The sequence below is a fragment of the Lontra canadensis genome, unplaced genomic scaffold, assembly GCF_010015895.1.
Source record: "Lontra canadensis isolate GAN:19392208 unplaced genomic scaffold, GSC_riverotter_1.0 scaffold24, whole genome shotgun sequence".
Classification (NCBI taxonomy): domain Eukaryota; kingdom Metazoa; phylum Chordata; class Mammalia; order Carnivora; family Mustelidae; genus Lontra; species Lontra canadensis.
In genome coordinates, this window is record NW_022631018.1 from 11340656 (window position 1) to 11365935 (window position 25280).

General features: G+C 54.6%; 1 pseudogene; it reads right to left on the reverse strand.

Moving 5' to 3' along the window:
- Positions 1 to 16890: 16890 nt before the first annotated feature.
- Positions 16891 to 24885, reverse strand: LOC116870658 (annotated as a pseudogene).
- Positions 24886 to 25280: the final 395 nt, after the last annotated feature.

Genomic DNA, 25280 nt, shown 5'->3' on the forward strand with positions numbered 1-25280 from the left:
TGCAGCGCTTGGGGATGAGAGAGCGAGGGGCAGAGTTTCGGAAACCTGGCAGGGGTGCGGAAGGGCGGCTTGGCCTCCCTAAATTTGCCTGCAGGTTCACAGCAGCGGAGACCATTCTCTTTTCCCTTTGGGGCAGGGGGCGGGGGGTGGTGGTGGTGGTGGTTTGTTTTAAAGACTTTTGGAAGTTTTGATATTCTTCCAGGCAGAGCTTCCGTAGATCCGCAGCCGGGAAGCCAGAAGTTTTGTAGTGGCACAAAGGTATGGGGTGTGGTGCCAGTGAGCACAGAGAGCACGAGGTCACCTCCTCCGGAGACAATGGCCTCCATGGGCAGCGGCTCCGCTCCTCCCCAGTGGCCAGCCGTCCTCCCCCACTGCCCCCTGAGGCCGGCCACGCTGAGGATACAGAGGGGGCCGCCTCTTGTGATGTCACTGGCAACAGCATGTTCGCGAAAGATCTGGAGAGAGCAAGCCAGCCCCACACAGAACCACATATTTTTCTATAGCACTAGACTTCAAACCGGACTTGCCCAACCCCAAACCCTTTTACTCTCTGTGAGTTTTACAGATGAACCTCAAGTCTTTCTACACCACCGGGGGATATTTCTCAGACAGCAGGAAGTTAGGATAGTCTCTGGCGGTCCCCCACCACCGCCCCCCCCCCCCGGCCCCAAGTCATACACACTGTGTCACCTATCTGCTCGCCATTCAAAGCAGATTTCCAGCAGCAGCTCTGGGCGGCAGCTCCTCAGCTAGATGCTGTCCAGTAAGTTCAGTAAGAGGGGCACTCTCTCCTCCCCACCCTACCAGGGGGCCGCAGAGCTGCCTGCCCCTTTAACAGCGTGGGGCGCATGGTGGACGCTCTGGGTGGGGGTGTTCATGGAGGACTGGCCGTGATTTAGCACCCACTGGGCACCAGGTGCAGGGCCTGCTTCTCTGCCAACATGTTCTCTTTTAACCCTTACAGGAACCCTAAAAGATAGGAGCAGGTCCCACCTCACAGATGAGGAAACTGAGGTTTTAGGAGCGTGGTAGACTTGTCTGCACTCACAAAGCTGCTTAGCCAAGGAGCTAGGCTTGGAATGGAGTTAATCTGCCTCCACAGCAGTTCCTGTGGTATGAACCACTGTGGGGCGGGGGGGACTACATGTTGTTGGGAGGCGGGAGCAATATTTACGTTGCCTGTTCCCGGTGCTGAGGGCATCCAGATCAGAGCAAGCAGCTTTTGATCTGTGTGGGGGTGGACCGGGGGAGGCAGCTTCCCTGGCAGGGAGGGGTTTGCAGAAGCTGTGAGGAGGAGTGAATGAAGGGAAACAGGTCAGGGCAGTAGGTGGGGCACTCGGCGGGCTGGGTGACAGGGGCAGGCTGGATGACAAACTCCTCTGGGCCCCTGGGGTTTGGAACAGGAGTGTGATGAGGGCGGGGCCACGTGCAGAGGTCATGGCTGGGCTCAGCCAGACCTGACCATCAGTCCTTGCTGTGGCAGTTTTTAGCGGGACACCAGACTCGCTCCGGCAGCTTCCTGGCTTCTTCAGGCCTTTCCTGCCTCCTTCCTAAGTCACTGGGCTAAGAAAAGAGAACATGACCACCTGGCCAGCTTCCCAGCTGGAGCCTCAAGAAATTCTAGCACACCAACAAGTGAGAGGAGAAAGAAATAATCTGTTCATTAAGTCATCAAATATTTATTGAGCACCTACTAGATGCTGGGTGCCACCATCGAGACTTGAGATCCAGCAATAAGCCAGAAAGACAGATACCTCTGCCCTTAGGGAGCTTCTTCTTGTGGGGACCGGGAGACAGTATGCAATCACCATAAGAAATAAGTAAATTAGATCTTAAAGACTGTGAGATAAAGACAAAGGGAGTCGAAAAAGGGGGAGCTGTAGTGTGTGTGTCCAGGGCTGGGGTTGATTCTGGCTGTAACCTTAACATGGTGGTGGGGGACCATGAAGGCACGTGGTCCGTGTAGCTCCAGAGGAAAAGTATTCCAGGCAGAGGGATCAGCCACAGCGCAGGCTTGTGTATCTGAGCAGGAGTTAGAGGGGAGGGGGCAGTGGGGGAGCAGAAAATGATGACAGATCTGGAGCAGGGAGTGGAGGCTCTCTCTGAGCAGATGGGAAGTGATCTGATGCTGGGTGTAAAGGACCCTCCCAGGCGGGTAAGGAAGAAGATAGGAACAGTTGAGCAGCTCCAGCCAGCGGTGGGGGAGGTGGGGTGGGGGGGTGGGGATATCCCAGCAAGGGGAGAGGGCGGCTTGGAGCAGGGGAGATGCGCTCCTGAGGGGTTCAGAGAGGGCGAAGTGAAATAATGTGCTGAAGGAAAGGGCTTTTTGAAAGCTCTTGCCAAACAGGAGTTTCTGTCTGGAGGAGAATTCACACACATAACATTGATAAGAAAAAGTAAAATTATAAAGACAGTAATGATGATGATGTTGCTAATTTATGGCTCAGGAAAAAAAATGTCTGACGAAGGACCCCCTAGGAACAGCGGGCAGCCAACAGCACCCACGGGGTACGGGCTGGAACAGAAGGAGCCAAAAGAAGGGCTTCCACAGGCGGAGACTTCACCGAGGATGGTCCCCTGGGCTGGGTCCACAAGGATGTGGAGATTTAGGTGGGCAGAAGGGAAGAGACGCCCACGTGAAGGAAAGGGCGTCTTGGAGGTACAGAGCGGGGACTAACAGGGACCTGCTTGATTAGAAAAACTTAGATTGAGTGTGTGTGTGTGTGTGTGTGTGTGTGTGTGTTAGGGACAGTGGGAGAGGTATTGGCAAAAAAGTAGGGTGACATCAGATTATACACACAGTGGCCATATTCTGTAAACTGACAACCGGGCCACTGAAGCCGAGTGCCCAGCCCTTGCGCCCCAGTGCACCCCGAACCCTCCCCCAACACAGCCTCCATCTCTCGGAGCTGCAGTTGTCTGATTAGTCCTCTGTCTCCCCCTGAACTGTGAGCTCCCTGGAGGCTGAGGGAGAGGGTCCCCTCAGGCCATCTTGAAGTGAGACCCCAGTGCAGCACTACACCAACCCCCTTGGGTAACTCGGAACAGGGAATGTGACCCCAGTTCTGACTGTTCTAAGGCCTGCCTCCATGTCCTCCGTGCCTGTCGCGGGGTTTCGCAGACGCCCAGTAGGAGCGGTGAGGCCAGATTCCCCGGGGGCCCCTACTGCTCTGCCAGCCCCTGGCAGGGCGCAGCGGGGAAGGCCAGCGCGTCCCCAAGAAGAGTCAGTCCCTGCACAGACACCGTCACACGTGCCGGGTTCTTCATCCCCTTCACCGGCCTCACAACCCTTCCAGCTCCTGTCCTGCTCTGGCCTCCCTCGGGCCCAGATAAGGAGCTATTTTTGCTCTCCACCCCTCCCCCACAAGCCTGTCCTGTCCGCTAGGCCTGAGCGGGGGCTCTCAGAAGGGGATTCCTGAAAGGCCCTGCACTTCAGGGGACAGGGAGGGGCCCCCAGCTGTCAGGCGAGGGGGAGAGGACTGGACAGAAGCAAGTGACTCAGAGCAGCCAGCAAGAGGGAGAAACAGGAAGGAGCAGGTGCAGGGAGCCGGGGGAGTAGGGGTGGGGGAGCAGATCGGGAGCTGCAGGTGGGTCAGAGCAGGCCCTGCGGGCACCAAGGAGGACTCGGAGGAGGGCCGAGGAGAGACAGGGAAGGGGGCAGAGCGCAGGCCCCCAACAGCACCCAGGATGAACCCAAGACCAAGAAATCACTGCATGCGTGGGTGGCTCAGGCTGGGACCCACAGGCCCCCCAGATTTCGGAGCAGAGGGCGCCCTCCGCCCTGCCCCTGAGCAGGAGGCCCTCTGCTGCCCTCCCTTGTGGGCCTCGTGGGCTCACAGGTCCAGCAAAGTGCCCAGAGAGGGCAGGGGTCCTGCGGAGCCTTTCTGTCCCTCCCAGCGGGGGTGGGCGCAGGGCCTCGCTAGTTCAGAAGGGATACAGAGATCTAGAAGAAGGGGAGGTAGAGGGACTCTGAAAAAGTGCTAATTTTGAAGAAGAGTGAAAATAGAGATTTTTTTTTTTCAAAGATTTTATTTATTTATTTGTCAGAGAGAGAGAGAGAGCACAGGCAGACAGAATGGCAGGCAGAGGCAGAAGCAGGCTCCCTACAGAGCAAGGAGCCCGATGCGGGACTCGATCCCAGGACGCTGGGATCATGACCTGATCCGAAGGCAGCTGCTTAACCAGCTGAGCCACCCAGGCCTCCCGAAAATAGAGTGTCTGCTGCTCACTGGGGCTCCTGAGCAGTCAAGGTTTACTGGGTTTGCGCTTTGGGGGTTGGTCACATCGTAGCTGATCTGTGAGCTGCTGACAGTGCACACCATGAGGAGGGGTGAGGCTGTGAGTGTGTGAGAGGGTGTGTGTGGGGGGGTGTGACTGTGACTGTGGGATTGCGTGTGAGGGTGTGCGTGGGGTTCGTGTGTGTGACTGTGTGATTATGTGTGAAGGTGGAATTGTGGGGGGCGGGTGAGGGTGTGTGTGCGCATGTGACCCCTCAGACTGGCGGTCATGGGGTCCTGCGCGGACCTCAGACAGGATTCAGCGTGCCTGGCTGGCAGGCTGCCCTCTGCAAGTTTGGCTTAGGTCCCTGCGCAGCCGCTATGCAAAGGACTCACCCCAGGAAGGAGGCGGGTAACCAAAGTCCCCACAGTAGGGGGAGGAGGGATCTGTGGCCCATCGGGGGAGAGGTCTGAGCCCCAGGAAGAGGAACAGGAAGATGTTCCCTTGAGGACTCTGACCCTCCAACCAAGCGTAAGACCAGGGAGAAACGCAGCCACCATCGCCGTCCAGAGCCCCTGACACCCCAGCTCCAAGCAGTGGGTGGCAGCAGCAGGTAGCACTCTGGGGGGCGAGCTGGGGAGGCAGAACCCCGGGCGGAGGCATCTGGGGGTGGGAGCAGGCGATGGCAGAGGTCTGAGGCCTCAAAAAAAGGAAACCAGGAAAACTAGAAGCCAGTGACATTGTACTGTGGTCCACGCGCTCGGAGCGGGCAGAGACTGCGGGGGAGGAGGCAGGGGGATGGGAGCAGGTGCACGCAGTGGGAACAATTAAACACGACCCACTGTCCTCACTAGACTGACATCTCCTGAGGGTGTACTTGTCCGCACCAGACCCTGGGACCACTACCGTGAGCCTAACACCGGCCCACCCGGTCCGAAGAAATTTGCCATCTGGGGAGTAAGAGGAGCATCACAGGCCGTCATGGCTCCCTCTGAAGCAGTATCTGATAATGACGATAAAAGCAGCAGCACCACAGGGCCCCACGGTCCCGCACGTCCCCGGCCCTGTCATAAGCCTTCTACACATGCTCGGTGCTGGGTCTAAAGTACGGATGAGGCACGAGAGGCATCCAGGGACAAGCCCTTGCCACAGCCCCAGGGGCCCAAGGGTACACGTTCATCGTCCTCACTCTTCACCTCAATCCTGAGGAGAAGCTCCTCCTGAGGGGAGAGCGGTATTTTCTGCAGGGTTCTAGCATGGGTCAGGGAGGGCATCTGAACTCCCAGCAGCGGTCACACCCACCGCCACCTGGACAGGCTGCTCTCCCTCGTTTGGGGCTGGCTGGATCAGACTTGTCTAGACCAGAACACCCATTACCCCATCTCTCCAACCCATCTCCTCCACGGACACCCTCGGGGCCTCCTCGGAGAGCAAAGCTTGGGAGGACAGGGGAGGTCATGGGGAGAGAGACCAAGCGAGGTTGAGCGTGGGGATGGAGGGGCCGAGGGGGTGGCGTCCAAGCCTGGGAGTTGGAGGCCCCCCAGGCAGAGAGAGGCTGAGCCAGCCAGCTCCTTCTTGGCCCACTCAGAGCAGTCCTTTTGGGGAAGGCAGGGCTGGCACTCAGAGGTGGGTGGGGACAGCAGAGGTAAGTGGGAGGCCCTGGTATTTACAGGGCTCAGTGTAGGAGAACAAATGTATTCCCAGACGGCGGCCCACCCACATTTTCTTCCCATTTCTGGTTCCATCCTGTATGCTGGGTGGGGGAGGGGGCACCCGTGTCACCAGTGCCTGTATGGACACCCCCTCCCGCACACGGAAACATCACCAAACAGCAATCCCTAGCCACTCCTTGGGCCCAGGGAAGGATTGTAATATTTGGGATATACTTACACTAAAACATTATTCCTTGTATATCTGAAATTCAAATGTAACTAGGCTCCCGGTATTTTATCGGACTGTCCTAACCGGGGATGTCCCCACCAGCCATGAGGCTGGTCCTCAGTGGGCCCACGGTAGAAACCCTCACAGGCCCTGCAAGCTGACTTAGGGCCCGTTGGGCAGGGACTTTCAGGGTCTCAATACTAGAGTGTGGCTGAGGGTCGTAGGCTCGGGTGAGAGGGGGTGGGGTGCACATCTTGGCCCTGTAGACTTTTCTGGCCATTGAAGAGTCAGATCTGGATCTCCTAAACCTCAGGAGCTAGAACGGGGGCCCCTTTGCTTGCTTACTGGCTGTATGGGATGAGCCCCAGCCTACCTTCAAGTGAGAGCTCCCCTCAAGCAAGAGGTGTCCCGGGACCTCTACTGGCTTCCTTGGAGCCTTTACCTCGAGTTTCTCGAGTTCCTGATGACTGGAGAGGAGTCCTGTGGGATACAAGGGGGAAGGAAGGAGCTAACATTTATTCTGGGCCTAGTGTATGCCTGGCATTTTGTTTTCTAATTTAATCCTTGCAGGCCTGCTCGTTTCCCTTTTGCAACTAAAGATGCCTTCATAGCATCATAGGAAGAGGCTCCTGATGGTCACGGTCACAGCTCATTCTCACCTGCAGGCCTGGGCTCACCTTCCCCTTGCCAGGGAGCCCGTCCCTCCACTTAAAATGGGAGCCTCCCCACTGAGCTGGAACTTCCTTATTCCCCTTCCCTGCTGCCTTTTCTTTCCCCAAAGCACCCTCATCAAATACATTAAATAGGGTGCTTATTTGGTTTGTCTTCCCTCTCCCCTTCCAGAACTTAAGTTAAAAGAGAGCAGGTTTTCCCAGTCCATTTTGTTTACCAACAGCTTCCCTGTGCCTGAAACAGAGCCTTACACATACTGGCTGAATGAATCAAAGATAACAATGACAGTAACAACCAACATTTATTTTGTACTTCCTTTGCCCCAGAATGAAGTACTTTACATATGTTCATTTACATACCCTCATCCTCCCAACCCCTCTATGAGGCACAGAGCCGGCACAGAGAAGCTGAGTAACTTGCCCAAGGTCACACAGCTTGTGGGCAAGATGCAGTCTGTTTGGCCTGAGTTCCTGGCTGACCATCTTTTACACACCCTACAGGTGTCTGTGCCCCTGGCCTCTGCCTCTCTTGTGTGCATCTTGGCCCCGTGCTGGCGCCCCTCCCACTCCTCTGACTTGCCAGGTGACAACTGTCTCTACTTGTTTACTGCTGACTCTTTGAGGGGAGGGACCAGTCTCCTTCGCCTTTGTGCCCTCGGTGTTCTGTACAGTGGACAGGCCCTTCCAGGGCCTACACCCCACGTTCCTGGCTGGTTTGTACGGCAACCCTGGGACGTGGCAAGCACAAGGAATGATCACTCCACTACCCCCGTTTTACCAGCGAAGAAACAGGCTCAGAGAAATGAAGTGATTTGTTGCGGCAGGAAGAACAGAGAGTAACCAGACGCCAGGCGGCCCGGCCGCAGCCCAGCCAGGCTGGGGATCCTCACTCTCTAGCCCCACGGGTTCTGGCTGCTGCCCAAGGCTTCGGTGGGCACCTGCCTAACCACGTGTCAGAACTGGGCCAAGGCGAAATATCAGTGTGGGGTATGTGCTGGGAGGGCGGGCCGGGGGATCCAGCCAGGCTCTCTCCCTGGGGCCCTGTGGGGGCTGCTTCTTGGCGCTGGAGCGGGCAATCGGGTGAGGTATGATTCCAAGGCTGTGATGCGTGTCTGCCAGGTGTGACTTAGAGCACACAGGATGCAAAGCGCGGTATATTTAGCCCGTGGCCGCTGCTCCGTTCCCCCTGCTGGGGAAAACCCTCGGGAAGCTGCTGTTCTGACAGAGGAAAGTGTTCTGTAGTGTCGATGGTAGGGTGTGTGTGCGGGGCGGGGGACAGGGGGTTATAACGTGCAGAAAACCCGAAGACTCGTGGCTCAACCAAGAAAAGGCAGCAGGCTCCCAGAAAGAACTCAACCTCAGCCGGAAGCAGGCGGTCTGTATGTCTGTCCTTTTCCTCGGTGCCTGAGGGTCCCCTATGGACAGATTCATGCTGAGACCAGGGAATGGTAGGGAGAGGCTATATTCATTCATTCATTCATTCATTCATTCAACACGTGCTGAGTGCACGTCTATTGTGCACCAAGCACGGAGCTAAATGCTGAGAATTTAGCAGGGAAAATAATGTCCTTGCTGTCATGGAACTTTCAGTTTCAAAGGAAACAAACATTAAAGGAGTCTTGCTCATTAATCATCTCGCTCACTTAATCATTCTTAGCTGTCAGTGCTCTGAGGGAGAATTTCCAGATGCCTGGAGAGGGCAAAATAAAGAATTTCAGTCTGGGAGTCAAGGAAAGCTTCCTGGAGGAAGCGGTGTTTAAGCTGAATCCCGGAGGGTACCTGAGAATTCACTTGGCAACTTGCTAAGAGTTGGGGGCAGAGAGGGGCAGAGCAGCAAGCCTTCCAGGCCCTGGCAGTGGCCCATGCTAAGACCCTGAGGTGGAATGGAGCTTGGCCTCTGCAGGCCACACATCAGGGACTCCATAGTGACTGGTGTGAGGATCCTAACCTGATCGGGAGACACAGCTCTGGCCCTCGAGCATCTCCTCGCCCAATGAGCAAACAAGGGAGTTCAACCATGAGAACAGCTTTCCATTGGCAGCAGAGATGTGTCTGAAGTGGGGGTATTTGCCACAAAGGAACAAGTTCGTTTGGGAAGGCTTGCTGAAAACGGTGTGTCTCTGGTTTTGAAGGTGGGAAGTATCCTGATTTGGCAGGGGGTGTAGGAGTTTGAAGAGCCGTGCGCAAGGCTGAGGAGTGGGAACAAGCTTACTTTCGGTTGGAGCAGGAGGCGGGAGAACAACTCAGTTTGGGTGTGTATGCTCTGTCTCTCCAGTTAATTTTAAAGCTACTACGGATTTCCTGATCACTGAGCTCCACAAAAGCCCTGATCTGTCTCATTTTATCCATACAAAGAGCCCGTGGAGGGAGAGAAGATCATCCTATTTTATAGAAGAGAAAACAGAGGCTCAGAGGATGAAGTCGCCTGCCCACGGTGACCCCGAGAGGAGGCGTGGGACCAGGACTCAGGTGGAATGGGTCTGCTGTGCGGCTCACGAACCTTTCATTACACTTGCCTTCCTAACAACCTGACATCTCAGGGGTTGTCCCTGACTGCTTTGGGGTGTCACTTGTACCATAAGAATGGGCTGAAACCATGGTTAGCCCTTTGAAAGCGTTGACTGGTGACATGGCTGTGGTCCTAGGACCGCTGGCGTACCTCCCATCCCCCTTCCAGCCCACAGAGGGGCAGCTGGGAGCCCGTCATTGCAGAAGGTGAAGTGCAGGAGGAGGTAGGCCTACCCCAGCTCCCAGAGCAAGCTGGGGAGAATCCGCAACTGCTCTTTCCTCCCTCCTATAATCCACAAGTCTTGACTGGTATCACGAGAACTGGGAATTTTGCCTGTTTTATTGCTCTATCCCCAGGCCCCTGAAAAGAGGATGGCACATAGTAGGCATACAGTAAATTCTGTTGAAATCGGTCTCTGGGACCAGCGCTGTTTTGGGGGGAATTTGACACATACAAACCTTGCCCTCTGCTGGCACATCAGCTAACTCAACACAATATATCAGACACACGCGTGCACACACTCACACGCGCACGTGTGCACACAGGAAGCCAGTCTACCTGGCCATATACAATGAAATAGTATTCATCGGGAATAAGGTGGACTTCAGAGACCTGAGCCTACCAGCTCATTTTTTCCAGCGGTGAAATTACTCAGAAACCAAAACCAAAGTAAACCAATACAATATCATTGAATATTTTTATTGTCTTCTTTTTGTTTTTTGGGGGGAGGAGGGTAGGCGGTGGATATAACTTACATAATAAAGTCTCGAGGGTCCAGCCGGATGGATTTTTACGTACCAGATGTGTGTGTACACTTGTGGAACCTCAACCCGGATAAACACAGATCATTTCCAGCAGCCCGGAGCTTTCTCACGCACTCTCCCAGAGAACACTGCCGCCCCCCACCCCCTGCCTCCGCCCCGGCCAGAGGTTGCTGCTGCGTTTTACTTTGCCTGTTCTTGACCTTCCCAGAAATGGAATCACATGGTAAGGACTCTTTTGTGTCTCATTGCTTTTGCTTAACAGAATGTCTGTGAGGGTCATGCTTGATGCTCTGTGTAGCTTGATGCTCTGTGTAGCGGTTTCCTGTACAGCATATGTAATTGCCGCGTAGCAAATGTTGTATATATAACATAACATATATATGATATACATCATATATGTCATATAAAACAAATATATAAAATTATATATATTGCTTATATATATACATAATCAATTCACTTATCCATTCTCCTTCCAATGGGGATGTAGGTTATTTCCAGTTTGGCTCTATGATGAACAGAACGACAATGAACCCTTCCGCACGTGTCCCCTGGGGAGCCCGTGTTCTGATTTCTGTTGCTTCTGTACAAGAAGTGGTGTCACCAGGTAGGCTTGTGTATACCTCTAGTAGTTTCCTCAAAACGTTTCCCAGGTTGCACCAATTTATACTTTCACCAGCCATATATGAGACTGGAGAGTTTTTAAGGTCAGGAATGTGATCCTTCTGCCCAACTTTCCTGCCGTTTCCTACCACACTGGACTAAAATATCGGACAGCGTATTGGAGCCAGGATCTGCATGTTCTCTCCCCAGACCTTAGGGGATCCAGGACTCCTGGTGGCGCCCCCGGGAGACTCGGGGAGGGAGGCTGGGGCTGGCCAGCGGGCTGGGCGGGAAGCTGCTGGGAAGGGTTTCTCCCTAGTTGGTCTCTGAGGCAGTCCAGGCGCTCCGAGAGCTGCTCTGTGACGCCCCAGTGGACTGGGCTGGTGTCAGGTGAGCCCTCCTGTCCCATCTGCCCACAGATAAAAGGTAAGCAGTACTCTTTATTCTGGAATGAATTTATGGCTGGAGTTCCACCTGCCACAGTAGAATACAGTCTCGTTGCCTCTTCCCCCATCACTGAACTCCCTACTCTGTTGTCCCCTTGAAGAGGCCAAATGACTAAAACTCTTGGAGTCCTGTGAGAGGAAGCAGTAGCCAGACAGGGAAGGACTGTGGAGAGGGCTGAACGGAGGAGGGGCTGCCCCAGTTAACTTTAAGAGTTGACTTCCAGGGACACGTCCCCTATTGTTGCCACCGATGTGACGTGATATGGCCTTTAATACGTCCACAGGCAAAAAAAAGAAAAGGTCAGTGTAGTCCTCACTCGGTGGGCTCTCTTCTGCCCCAGCGACCAAGGAGCACTTGGGGGGATGAAGTACGAAGTCCTTAGGGAGTAGGCCACACTTGCGTTCAGGTCCTGGGCCTGTCCTTTACTGACAGCGAGGCCTAAGCAAGATACTGGAGCTTTCCAGGCCTTAGTTTCCTTGTCTGTAAAATGTGGCTGGTCTGCTGATTAAATGGGGCAGGCGAGGACAACATTAGCAAAGGGCTCAGGGTGGGCGCTCACACTTCCTTCTCGGGAAGGGAGGAGAAGTCAGGTGTGGGGAGGAAGCCAGTTTCTGGGGGAGGAGCCCCTGCCTGGGCTCTTCTAAAAGGTGGCTGATGTGGGCTGGGGAGGGGACTGTCCACCTGACTTTATCAGGACGCCTTTCGGACTCAGCCTTCTCTTCAGGAGAGCAAACAGAAAAAGGGATTAGGAATTAGACGCCATTTGGAGGGTGGGCAGCGGGCTGAGCTGCAGAGTCTCTGCTCACGAAGGTCTTTGCCAGGAAGAGAGTTTCATCCCTGGCATTTGGGGATAGAGTTCTAGTTGTTTCCACAGGAATGACATACTGAGGGGAGGGTCGCTTAGAGCCCCTGATCTCCCGGCGCTGGAGGCCAAGCCACGAAGACGGTGTGGCCGGTGTGGAAGCCCAGGTCCAGTCATCCACAAGCACTGGATTCAGGGCAGATCTGGGTCCCACTCACTGCTCGCTCTGGACTTCGTGGCCCAGCCCTGCAAAAGGTCTGCAAACTCTCCCGCGAGCCTCCAGGCCTGGCATTCTTACTTATTCCACCCTCTGGAAGGCTTTGGCCTGCCCTGGGGACCCACTTCAAGTGGCTTCCTTCCCTTGGCTACAGAGCCTTTGAAACTGGCTGAGGCATTTCCTGTCTCAGGCCAAGTCCGGCTAACGGGTGGCGAGGCTTCCTCCCCAGGCTGCTGTGTCAGGCCTGGTTTGAGCCTGGGCCAAGCTTGGGAAGGCAGTAGGTGTTGGGTGGGGGCGGGGTGGGGGGGGTGTCTTCCTTCCAGTTCAGGACAGGGCTGGGGAAGGGGGAGGGCTGGGCTGAACATGTACCCTTGGGGTCAGGCTTGGATCAGGCATCAGGGACAGGGACAGAGCATGCAGCCCGGTACTTCGAGAGCAGGGACACAGAGCTCTGTCGCTGTCCCCCTAAGGCAGCCAGAGATAGCTCCCTGTGGGCGCCGGACCCACGGCAGCCTGCTAGAAGAGCCAGTGTAGGTAGCTTTAAGCAATCGCTTTACATTTAACTCTCCAAATGCTAAGCTCCAATTCAGCTTTCAGCTCGGGGCTGAGACCCACTCTGCAGCTGCTTCCTGTTCCCTTTGATTTTGTTTTTATGAATAAAAGTTGTAAATATCTAAGGTACCCTGTGACGTTTTGATAGGTGTGTCCATTCACGATCAGTTTCCATTCTGTCCTTCAGCACGAATCCCACCCTCCAGGGGCTCCAGGGGCTCTTCCCCTCGATAAAGTAGCAACAGGCCCTGTGATCTCACTACTGGGGGCTGGGCCAGGTGATCCCACCAGCAGACCATGCCCTGCCGCTCCCCATCTGGACAGTCTTTGGACATTCCGGCCAAGTGCCACAGGGTCTGGGGCGTGGGGTGGGTTCCCAAGCCAGGCATCTCCTCTTTCCTTCGTCCCCATCATTGCTCTAAGGTCTGAACCCACAGTGACCCCTCCCTCCCCCCAGTGGAGATGCTGCAGCCAAAGTAGCAAACTTCGGATTTCTCCAACTACCAAGTGTCAGGCGGTGCCCCTGCAGGGTGGGGCAGGGATGAGGGAGGACGGGGTGAGGGCTGGGGGAGAGAAAACAGAAGAAAGGTCGAGGAGGTAATTAGGTGGGCAGAGGCACCCGGCCTCCCCCTTCATGGCCTAAAGGATCATGGGACCCAGGGTGGGGGTGCGGAGGGCCGGAGAATGACTAGGGGGAAGGCTTGCTGATTTGCATGCTATTTTTGCACGGCATTTGCATGCTTTTTGTGGACTGTCTAGAGTAGGCCTGGGAAGGTGACCGCTCCCCTCCGGCCCCATTCTCTCCTCTCCCTCCTTCTCTGAGGTGCTGGGGTCTGCAAGCCCTGGTGGGGAAGCCATGGACGGGGCTCCCCCTGCACCACAGCCCTGTGGGGGCTGTGTGGGTGGGGAACATGTCATGTGCCCCCCGGCAGGAATGCTAGGGCTAGGAGAGGCCATGTGTGGCAGGGAGCACCCTACTGGGAGGAGCGGGGTTCAGGGATACGGGTCCGAGGAGGAGGACTTGTGAACTCCAGGCTTCTTCTTAGACCAGGGCCCCAGAGGAAGGAAGCCAGATGAGGCGTCTCCTCCTGAATTCTTGTGAAGTTTTGTTTCTTGCAGCAAAGCCGGCTTTGACATCAAATGCCTTTCTTTCCCAAGGGTCCTGCTTCAGCCTCAGACTAGGCCACCTCTTTATTCAACCCTGGGGGGGGCCCGGGCAAAGAAGGAGGGGCCATCCGTGACAGTGCTCTGTGCCTTCTCAGGGGCTGGCTGGGCCCAGGATCAAACACGAACAAGGGTCCTGAGTGGGCTTTTGGGCGGGCCTGGGGTGCCTGGGCCCCAGCTGGCTTCTGACTGGTGGCTAATCCCAGAGTGCCCTGGGGCAGGACCATGGGTAAGCTGGGAGGAATTCATCCCATCCCAGGCTGTGAGAGTGCCACATCCTTGCAATTTTTCTTTCTGTCTTACAGTTTTCTTGGCTCACTCTCGCCATCTCTATGATTTTTAAATCAATGAACATGTAATTATGATCCTGTGGCCCTGTTAGCCTTCCCAGGGTGCTTCCCCACTGATAATCCCGGCCTCTCCAACCGCCACTGACAGGCTCACTGTGTTTGGGGTGGGGAGGGGGACATCTACCTTCTACCTTACACTCTTGGAAACCCAGCTCCACGGAGGTGGCCAGGTAGCTGGAGAGCAGCAGGAGAGAGCACTTTGGTTGGGGAAGGCTTGACACATTGGTGAGGCCTCCATGGGGCCCAGAAAGCGGGGACGGCCAAGCCTGGGAAGAGCATCTCAAAGGCTGTGAATTCAACTCCCGGGGAACAGCTTGAGTTCATTCCTCCTGAGGGGAGACCCGCCTAGAAGAGGCAGGAGACAATTTACTCCAACCTAGCTGCCTGGGGAGCTGGGAGGCATATATGCGATCTGTCCACACTCGCGGAGCCTGTGTGTGTGTCCACAGTTCGGTAAACACCCACTGACTCTAGCGAAGTCGTGCTCCGGGTCGTTTATCTTCAGGAAAAGTCCCATCCTGTCCTAATTTGTGCACTTATGCGACGCCCGTGCTCTAGGATGCCTTGGAGCTCACGTGGCCCACCCCTCTTCCGTTTCACACCTGACAAAAGGGAGGCCAAGAGAGATCAAGTGACCTACCTAAGGCCACATGGCTGATAAGCAAATTTTCTTTTGAGTTACAGAGTTTAAAGTCTGGAGGTGCCAGAGATTTGGCGGGTGACTTAAAGCCAAGGATCTTTCAGGAAAGGGGGACAGGCTTTTGAGTCCTAAAGGCCTGCGCTCACGTCCAGCTAAATGTGTCTTTTGACAAGTTCCTGAACCTCTCTGAGCACCAGCTCCCTTTTTTTAAAAGAAGGAGCCATCAAGCCTGCCCTCCAAGGTTGTCGCCAGGCTTGCGAACCACATACATGAACATTCGAGGCCTGGTGCATAGTAGTACTCAGTAAGGGGTTCGACTACTATTCGATAAGGGGGAAAAGCAATCAGTCACAATGCTATTTCATGACACAGCGTGGGCCAGGCTCTATGCGTGTTGCTGGGGAGGCTAGAGCAGCTGGGCGTGTCTGGGTAGGCAGCACGTGGGGTAAAGATGAGAAAAACCAGTATGTCCTGTGACAGGTCTCAGGGGATAGGGAATGCAGAAGAGAGACTGACCTCAGGTGGTGTGTGTGGGGGTCTGGATGGGGCACTGAAGATTTCCTAGAATTGGAAGGATGAATAAGACTTACCCAGGCAAGGAGAGAAGGAAAGGAGATTCGATTTCATTGAGAGAACCGACAGGACACAGACCCGGGAGCCACGGCGAGTCTGGCTGTTAGATGTGGCTGGAGGGGCTCAGAGGGTCCCCAGGGAGGGGACTGGTGTGGACAAAGGAGGGTGGCTTTGGAGTAAAGGGCCAGGGAGTCTTTGAAAATAGATCTATGCCAACACCAAAAGTTCTCAGCAGAAAATCAAATTTGGAAAATAATGAACCTTGCTTCAGTTGACTCTTTTTTTCTCAAAGTGTTGCTTCATTGTTCGCTAAAAACACCTTTTGCCTTTAATAAAGGTCACTGGCAGATTAAGTGTTGACGCAGAGCTCGGCTCCTTGGTGCAAAAGGAAGAAATTCAGACATACATGAGAAATGCAGGTAACTACCCATTTACTAACGGTTTAATGAGCTACTGCCTTGGGCCTCCGACCTGGAGGATACCCCAAGCCCCCCAGCTGAGATTCACCCCCATCGTGTCTCGGTGCATCGAACGCACCATGGTGGATGGTGGCCAAAGCCATGCTTGAGGATAGTGGGTGGCGAAGGGGGTTTTCAGTGTTTCATTCCTTCCAATCGATTCAACAGATATTTGCCAGACACCATTCCAGGTGTCTGGGGACAAGGGCAGAAATCAGACAAGAATCCTGCACTCCTGAGACCTACAGTTGAATCCAACTGGCACTTGGTGGCTGACACCAAGTTCTCCAGTGAGAAACACTCAACCATCCCAACAAAGGGGGCAGAGAGGGGAGAGTCTGGCATTTCCAAGTCAGACCACATCTGGGCTCAGATCCCAACTGTTGGAACTCAAGTAAGTGAGTTCATCTCTTTTGGGTCATCAGGAGTAAGTGGGAGGCACAGATTGTTATTTTCCAGGATGAAATGGGAAAAAGAAGGTGCAGTGTTCGACATCAAGACTGACACGTGAGAGGCACTCGGTATGATGATAATCACTAGTATCTGTGATCTTTGGGACAAACACAAAAGGTAAGTGAGTGAGCTAAAAAGAGGCTTTACTGAGGCAAAGAGCTGGTAACAAATTTTAGGGGAAAGTAGGCCAGCCCATACTCCAAAACAATTAGAAGGAAAGCTTCTCCGGGGTCAGGAGTGGGCTTTGCTCGTTTTATATCTCCAGTGTGTAAGCATGAAACAGGCATTACTACTGAGCCCTGAATGAATGGCTCTTAGGTCTTGGCCAGGACCCAGGAGAGAGAGTCGGGTGGGAGACGGTTCCAGGAAGACACTCTGCCATGGGTTATTCTGGCCAAGAAAGGTCGACAGAACCTGGGACATCATCAGGAACTGGGTCTTTTGTGAAAATAGCTAACACATGGAAACCCACCAACATATTTCTGGAAAGAGTACAGAGAGCAGAAAGTTTAGGAGAGACCAGTCTGGGGGCAGGGAAGAGGAGGAAAACCTTGGGGGAAGTGCCTTGGAGGGTATGTGGTAGGAAACATCCTTGTTGCACCTTTGTTGACCTTACGCATCATCAGAGAATCTGTCTCACTGCGCACCCGTGAGTACAGTAGCTTATGTAGTTCACTCTCGCATTCAAACAGGGATGAGGGGCTGGGTTTCCCACTCAAGAAGAGGAATCCTGGATGCTCAGGACGGTCTTGGATCTGATCAGGGAAGAATCAGCCAAGGTCCCAATGAGAAGTTCCCCATGGCCAGTCTAAGAGAGCCAGAAACATTCCCCAAACTGGGACACTTCTTTCCCTGGTTTTGTTGGGGGCAGGTAGGGGGGACGATTTAGGGATGTTTGGGCAACGCTTCATCCTCGCCTGCTCACGGATTCAGAGAGTGTTGTAGCTGGATGGAGCTGCGGTCCACCCCCCAGTCCAACACTGAGGACAGTCCTAGGGGCAAGCAGTGATTTGATCTGCGAAGCTGGGACCAGAACCCACACCAGCTGGTTATTTCTCATGGGTCGGTGCACACAACTTGCAAATGACTCACACATATTATCTCCGAGCTCCTGACTGAGACATCCAACTGCCTACCTGACATCTCTTTTTGAATGTCTTAAAGGTTCCTCCAACTCAGTGTGTCTAAGACTGAACACTTAATCTCCTCATACTGGCTCCTGGCTCCGTCTGTGGTAACTCCACCCACCCAGCCCCGCAAGCCAGGAAGCCAGGAAGAAACCCACACACGATCTCTTTCTCATACCCTTTGCATCCCATTGGTTACTGAGTTTGGCTGACTTTATCTCCTAAATATTTCTTTAACGCCCCCCCCCCCCAACTCTTTTTCTCCACTTCCTACATCATTCCCGTGATACAAGTTACCCTGACCTTTCGGGACCTTCCACCTCTTAAGTCGTGCAATAGCCAGCTACCTGCTAGGGGCACCTGAGCTCATTCTGGGACATTCCTCACATTGTAGTCACGTGACCTTTACAGAGCACAAACCTACTCATGTCGTGCACACACAGCAGCTTGGGGAAACCCCAGTGTCTTGCCTTCATCTTTAGGATAAAGGCAAAAATTTTGTTTAAGATTTTATTTATTTATTTGACAGAGATCACGAGTAGGTAGAGAGGCAGGCAGAGAGAGAGGGGGAAGCAGGCTCCCCGCTCAGCAGAGAGCCCAATGGGGGGCTGGATCCCAGGACCCTGAGATCATGACCCCAGCCAAAGGCAGAGGCTTAACCCACTGAGTCACCCAGGTGTCCCAAGACAAAATTTTTTACTGTGACTTCCAAAGTCCTACATCACCTGCCTCCTTCCTGGCCCTGCCACCTGCTCGCATGTCCCAGGACACATGCTCCTCCTGTCTCCACACAAGCCGCACTGCCCACAGTCCCACACCACAGCCGCACGATATACGTGCCTTCCTCCCTTGGCCGGGGTCACACCTTTTTGTCCTTTAGATTCCAGCCCAAACTCCATTTTCTCAGGAAGCCCTTTGGGAGCGGGTCAAACCCCCCTATGTTATGTTCTTGAAGCCCCTGTCCCAGCTCATGGTTTACATGCATCTGGTGAGTATTTGGCGAATGGTGTTTCCTCACTGTCCTCTAAGCTCCACGAGAGGAGAGACCATGTCTAGCCAGGCCCTAGGCACACCGTGAAGTGCCTGGCATGTGGGAGGCACCGAAACATTTGCTCATTGGTAGAGTGAACTAATGAAGCCTCCATTTCTCAGATTTTCTCCAAAGATGACACAATGGAGAAAAATCGCCAGTTCATGTTCACAGATGGCCTCCTGTGTCGCTTTCTGAAACCAGATGAGAGGTTAGACAGTGAGAGGCATGTGAATTCGATTGTGCCACGAAACTTAGATCCTAATAGTTTTTTTTATGTGTTCCTAAAGAAGATCGCCATGTTCTGGTAAGTGGGAAGAAAAACAGAGTGATATGTACGGTAAGACTCCACGACCAGTTTTAAATGCACTAAAAATGAATAGCAGCAAATAGTGGGATATGAGTGACCTTCCTTCCTTTTTTCTTTTTTGGTAAATTCTCCATTATGTACTACTTGGTAGAGAAATAACAAGTATAATATCTTTTCTGATTGCACAAACACACAATGGTTTAAAAAGTGGAAGGTCATGCGTTCACATACCCAAGAATGGAAACCGTATTTCCCCTCAGCCTGGGGCCTTTCTGAAAGTGGAAACCATTTCACCTCCCCTCTTTATTTCTCCCTGCACCATCCTCTCCCCATGTCAGCCAGCGCTCTTAGTTCCAAGTGCCAGAAAACCAACTCAAATTAATTTAGGCGGAAAAGGAAATGCAGATGTTGGCATAGCTGGACAGTTCCAGGCATGGTTACTCTTGATGCTCAAGGGATTGGTCTTTCTCTGCTTCTTGCCTTGGCTTTCCTCCCAACCTTGGCAAGATGCCCACCAGCAGTCCCAGATTCCTACGTCCTATCAGCAGAGAGTACGTCCCCACCCTGGCAAAAGTCTCGGGCTGATCCCTGCTCGGACAGCAGTGGCCAGGGTGGGGATGGGAGAAATCTCTTACTGGCCAGGCCTGGGCCAGGTGCTAGCTTCTGGCTATGGGACCTACAGGAATCTGACAGACTGCAGGTGAGGGGTTCAGAATTGGATGCTTTGGCCAGAATAAGGTGCAAGGGGCGATGGGCAGGCAAAACAGCAGGTGACCCGCACACGCCAAGCACTGAGCTCTGCCCACAACATGTGCTCAGCCCACAGCACCGACTGGTTGACCTGGTTCTAGAACCATCTGGGAAGGGAGGCAAGTGGAGAGTTGGGCAGCAGGGCCTTTCGAGGTCCCACATCGGCTGCCGAACCTCCGCCTACTTCCATCTGTGCCAGCCGTCTCAGCTGAACATCCAGAGGGAGGCATTCGGAGTCTGCGCACGTCCCAGAAAGTGATGAGGAGGTGGAGAGTGATGTTTGCCAAGTCGCATGGAAAATTGCCCTTGAGCTTCTCCAAACACTGTATGCCCAGGAGGCCCAGCTTGATAACCGGTAGAACTGGGGCGCAGACTGGCCTAGCAGGCCACTCAGGAGGGCTGGGAGTCCCTGGTGGCCTGCTCCCCTCCCAGCAGGCTGGGCCCACGGGCCGACGGGGACTGGTGAGGGCAGGTCAGGCTCGGGGGGATAAAGGGGTTACACAACTCCTTCTGCTGAGGGTGTAGGATGAAGAGGAAACCTGACGGATGTGTTTGGGAAGTTCCCCGCCCAAGGAGAGAGAAGTAACAAGATTGAAGCTGGACTCTGGGGCATCCAGCTTGATGCGCAGGTCGCTGTCAGAGAGACGGCCTGCCGGCCTCTTCTGTGACAGGAATTAGGTTTGCTCCATGCCGTCTTTGCTATCCTTGTCCACTCGATTATTTCTGCCCTTGTGGTCCCAGCCCGTTTTGACCACATAGCCTGGGTCACGACCCGCTGTGCCTGGGAGCCCTGGCACGGTGCCGGTCCCTGACAGGAGAACCTTCCCCTCTCACACTGGCCCAGCCCCTCCTCTGCCTGGAAGGTGCCATCAGGCAAGGCTGGAATCTCTGCTGGAGGGAAAGGCCCCGGGAAGCCTGAGCTCAAAATGCATAGTAAGGTGGGCCCCTACAGGGGCCTCCTGGGGGGATCTTCTGGCAGGCGTCACCATTTCCATATACTCATCACTGAGGGGGGGGGGCGGAACAGGAGAAAGTGACAGAGCCAGGGGGTGAGGAAGTGAGAGCAGATGGAGCCAGAATCGGAGACCACAGTGCCGAGCAGCCCCTGAGGCCCAGGCAGAAGCAGGGATGTCAAGTCCCACCCTGCCGGACCCTTCCCTGGCAGCTTCAGGGAGAACCCGGGCCTGGCCCTGTCTGAACCAGCAGGCCACCAGCGAGCTCCTGGGGCCCGATGAGGCCATCAGGGGAGCCAGCCTCCTCCTCCTCAGCCCTCGTCCTCTGTCTCCCACCTTGCAGTACACTTTTTCCTGCTCCCTTCTGCCTGGGCCTCCTCCCCTGAGCTGGCCTCCTCTCACACAGGTTAGGAGAGGCCGGTGCCAAGCCTGCTTGCACAATTAATTGCCAGTGCTTAGTGTTTAAGACTGGCAGGCTCGCCCACAGGGGTCCTTCTTGATCTTTCTGCGGCCACTGAGAATTCGGATTGTCCTGTTCCAGGCAAGTTCTTAATAGACATTTAATGAACGAACGGATTAACGAATGAACACCTGTTACCTGATTGGAACCCACGGCAACCTTTAAGGCAGCCCAGAGAGTTACCATTAGTGCCATCTATGGCTGGGGGAAACTGAGACACAGAGAAATTATATGCTACACAGAGGTACGCAGTGGCCAACTGGGGTCCAAATCCTGTTTTCCCAGTATCTGGGACCGCACTCTCCCAGCCCCGCGGCCTGTCCTTTTCACCTCCCTCCCCGCACCCTCTCAGCCACCCCTTGGGGTTCAGAGAGCCAGACTGGGGGAAGGCACAGGGATCCAGTGGGCAGGTTTGCACCCCGCTGCCTCTGGGCCTTGGGGACAATCGGTGTGGGCTGCTCTCTCAGCTGGCTGATACGGCATCGTCCCTGTCCTCAGGGACCACAGCACTCTGTGGCTCCTCTCCCCTGGGATCAGCCTGCCCAGCACAGTCACCTCAGAGCCTCCACTGCAGCTAGAGTGAAACCTGGCTGCACATGGCAGGGACCTTTGACCTTCTGGCAGGCCAGATTAAATGAGAAGTGACCCCCTTGACTTCGGGACTGTGGGGGAGTCAGAGAAAGTAGGATTCCCTGGGATTTGGAGGGGTGGGCACCAGGATACTTCCTCATCTCCACTGGTGGTCGTCTGGCCCCCCAGACGAGCTCTCTTGGCACCCAGAAGACTTTAACCTCAGGAGTAGACTTCCCCTCGAGGTGCTGGGAACCTTCTGGGGCTCCAAAACCCACTGCCATTCCTGGGCACCAGTTCCTTTGCCATGAGGCCCGAACCTGGTGGAGGAGGGTTAACCACGTTAATTAGTTTCTCATTGTCAACTAATTTATCTGATCTTTTCCAGAACAATTGTGGGGCGCGGGGGAGCTGAAAAAGGAGTGATGGTCCATGACTAAAGCTACTAGCCACATGTGGCAATTTAAATTCAAATGCATAACATGAAATGAAATTAAAAGTTCCTTAGTTCCTTAGGCGCACACTTTGCACAGCTAGAGCGCTCAGCAGCTCCTGCATTTGACAGCACCGCTAGAGGACATTTCCAGAACTGCAGAAAGTTCCACTGGACAGGGCTGGGCAAGAGGCTGACCTTGGCTCCCTGATTAAGCTCGTGCGCAGGCCCCTTTTGCAAACTGGGCATGTCCCGGGCGGGGGTGTGGGTGGATTGGGGGATACGGCTCTCCCGACCCAGTCATCCCAGCGGGGAGGGTTCAGGCTTTGTCCGAAGGCGCCACCTCCCCACTCAGGGTCACCCCGCCCCGGTCCCGGTCCAGGCGGGCGTCCCCTGCCGGCTGGAAGCCACAGGGCGACGGAGGCGCAGCCCCGCGGGTGAGGGGACGCAGCGAGGGATGCAGGCGGCTGAGCTGGCCGAGGCCGAGCGCCGCGCAGAGTGACGGGACACCTGCGGAGGGCGGCCTGCGCCCCTCTTTCCCCCGGGGTCACCCGGACTGGGGGCAGCACTCGGTTCCCTCCGCGCCCCAGACGTCCCCGTTAACCTGGTGGTTAATTATTAATTCCTTCTCCCGGCTGGGAGGGAAAGTTCAACGGGACTCGGGCGGGGAGGGAGCCTTGGAAGCTCCCCTAGCCGCTCGTTTTGCCGCGGGAAGCCGAAGCCAGGGCAGAGCGAGGTCCCCTGCGCAGGGCTGCCGCCTTGAGGGGGTGGGGGGTAGGGGCGGGGCTTGGCGTTGGTGGGAACCGAATGGTAATGTTCTTTCCTCTCCTCGGCCCGGCGCACCTCCCCCTCCTCGGAGCCTCCCTCCCCGGCCACCCCGCCTCGGGGCGCCCCTGGCGGGCCCCCTCTTACCGACCGCTCCTCCTGCGCCCGCTCCCGGGGCCGGGCTCCGCAGGGCGCCTCCGCCTGAGTGGCTGCTTTCGTCTTCCCGCTCTGCTGGACGAGCAATCCCAGCGCTGCGGCCAGGTGCCCGACGTGCCGCGGCTCAGGGGCAGAGGGCAGAACCCAGCCCAGGTCTTGCAGACACGCCCGGCGTCGCTTTCTGTTCCCACAGCTGTCCAACCCCGAGGCCGCCTACTCCCCGGTCTACCGCGTGAACGACTACGCGACCAGAGGAAATCAGAGCGCGGCGGCGTGCGGGCCTCCGGGCTCCCGTCCCCACCCGCTCCCAATCCTCGCGGCAGCCGGAATCAGTCCGAAAATCCTGCCGAGGATGCATGTCGCGCTACATTGTAAAATGCTATGGGCTCAACGCAACTGTCCAGGGAGACACGGCGTCCGAGCAGTCCCCCTGCCGACCCCGCGGCCATCCCCTCTGTGGCCGAGACTTCAAGGTCCTGGTTCACAGGTGGAAAGACCAGGGAGGGAACTCATTCAAAAAATGAGGATGAAAGTGTTCCGAACTGAAAAGGCAAGATTAGGTCTCCCAGGCCCTAGGGTACCACGAGGCACGCAGGCGCCCGCACACTCCGCGGCAGGAACTGGGCCTGTTACAATCTGTCTGGGAGGTGCTGCCCTGACCCGCACCACCCTGGACCCGTGGGCGCCGCGGGGGCAGAGGTTCGCAGGAACCCGAGGTTCGTCCCCCTCCTCGCCACCAGAGGTCGCCGCTGCTCACCGTTGGAGCGCGCGGGGCTGGCTCGGCTCGGGTCTGATCTGACTTCCGGCCTCAGAAGCTCCGCGGCTGGACCCGGCCTCCCGCGGTAACACACCCTCCCGGCAGCTCTGATGCACGCTCAGGACTGAGAACACCGGTACAGGTAGGTCGTGCTGCAGGCCCTGCGGCCCCTGAGGTCTTGCTCCCCTGCAGGTGGTCAGAAAAACTCAGCCTGTCCCCCACCTGGAGTTCCCTCCCCGCTTACTTGCCTAACTTGGGCAGGAGCTCGCTTCTCAGAGCTTCCATTTCCCCTGCTGCAAACTGGGGGTAAAAGTACCCACCAGACAGGGTTGTTATGAGGCCACAATGAGGCAGTGTCTGAAAATGGGTCTGCAGAGGCAGATCACTATGCTGTAAAGGTGTGTCATGGCTCTTGGGGTTTTACTTCCTGCACACCGACTCCCAACATTTGAAGTGCAGATGGTTTTGGGGGTTCCATCGTCTCTCTTTTGTCTCAACACCCGTATTTCTCTCCCCGCCCAGAATCACCATTCTGAGACCCAGGGAAAGCTATGCTCCATGAATACAGATAATAAATAATAAATAAAATGTAATCTATTATATTTATTATAATTAATTCATATATTATGTATTTGTATATTATATGATATTTGTGTTTAATTATTTATTATATATTTTATTTATTTTAATACTTATTATATTGTGTATTATGTATTATATATTATCATATATCATATTATATATTACTATATTATGTTATAAATAATAATATATAATATATTGTATAATAAAAAGAAAAATAAAATAAATAGTAAGTACAGATAATAAAAGCTCAACTTCCATTGAGCACTCCCCATGTTCGAGACCCTGTTTTATGTATTTTATTTAATCCTTACACAGCCCTATGAAGTAGGTGCTGTGAGGGATGATGACACACCAAGGCACAGAGAGACTGAATAATTTTCTCCAAATCGTGTAGCTAGGAAGTGGTGGGACTGGATTTGAACTCAGGCAGCCCAACACAGTGCTCAGGTTCTCAAGGCCTACCCAAGGCTGCCCCTAAAGCCTGGTTCCTGTGCTCCTGCACGGTGAGCAGCAGTGTGGAGAGGCGGAAAGAACATTGGGTTCGGATTCACTCTCTAGCTCTCTGATCACAGTTGAAAATCCCTGAACCTCTTGCTACACGCACCTCCTCAGCAAGGCTGGGCGCTTGATCAAACCCGCGCTGACTCGACATTGCCATCGGGCCTGTAGGCTGTAGCAGTCTTCCATGGTTTCCTTGCTTTGCAATAGAAGAAGTTCAGGTTCGCCTGGTACATTTCCTGCCCAGGCCTGGAATCAGCCTCTTCTCTGAGAAACCTTCATTAGTTTCAGGGCTAGATGGCATTTCAAGGCCACAGTCTGGGCCTTAGTATCCATTTTTCCAAAATTTAATTTGATCATGTATTGCATGGATTTCAAAAATATGTAAATCAATAATTTTATTAACCAGTGTATTGAATGCCTACTAGGCATCAGGCCGTTTCTGGAAGAAGGTGGATTATAAAGAAGCATAAGTTACTACCACCAAATTTCAGGACCCTAAGAGAAGTGGAGGAAGCCACTGGAGGGCATTTGTGCAATGAGGACACAGTAGCTCCTTGGGGACAGGTATGGGATGCATGGGA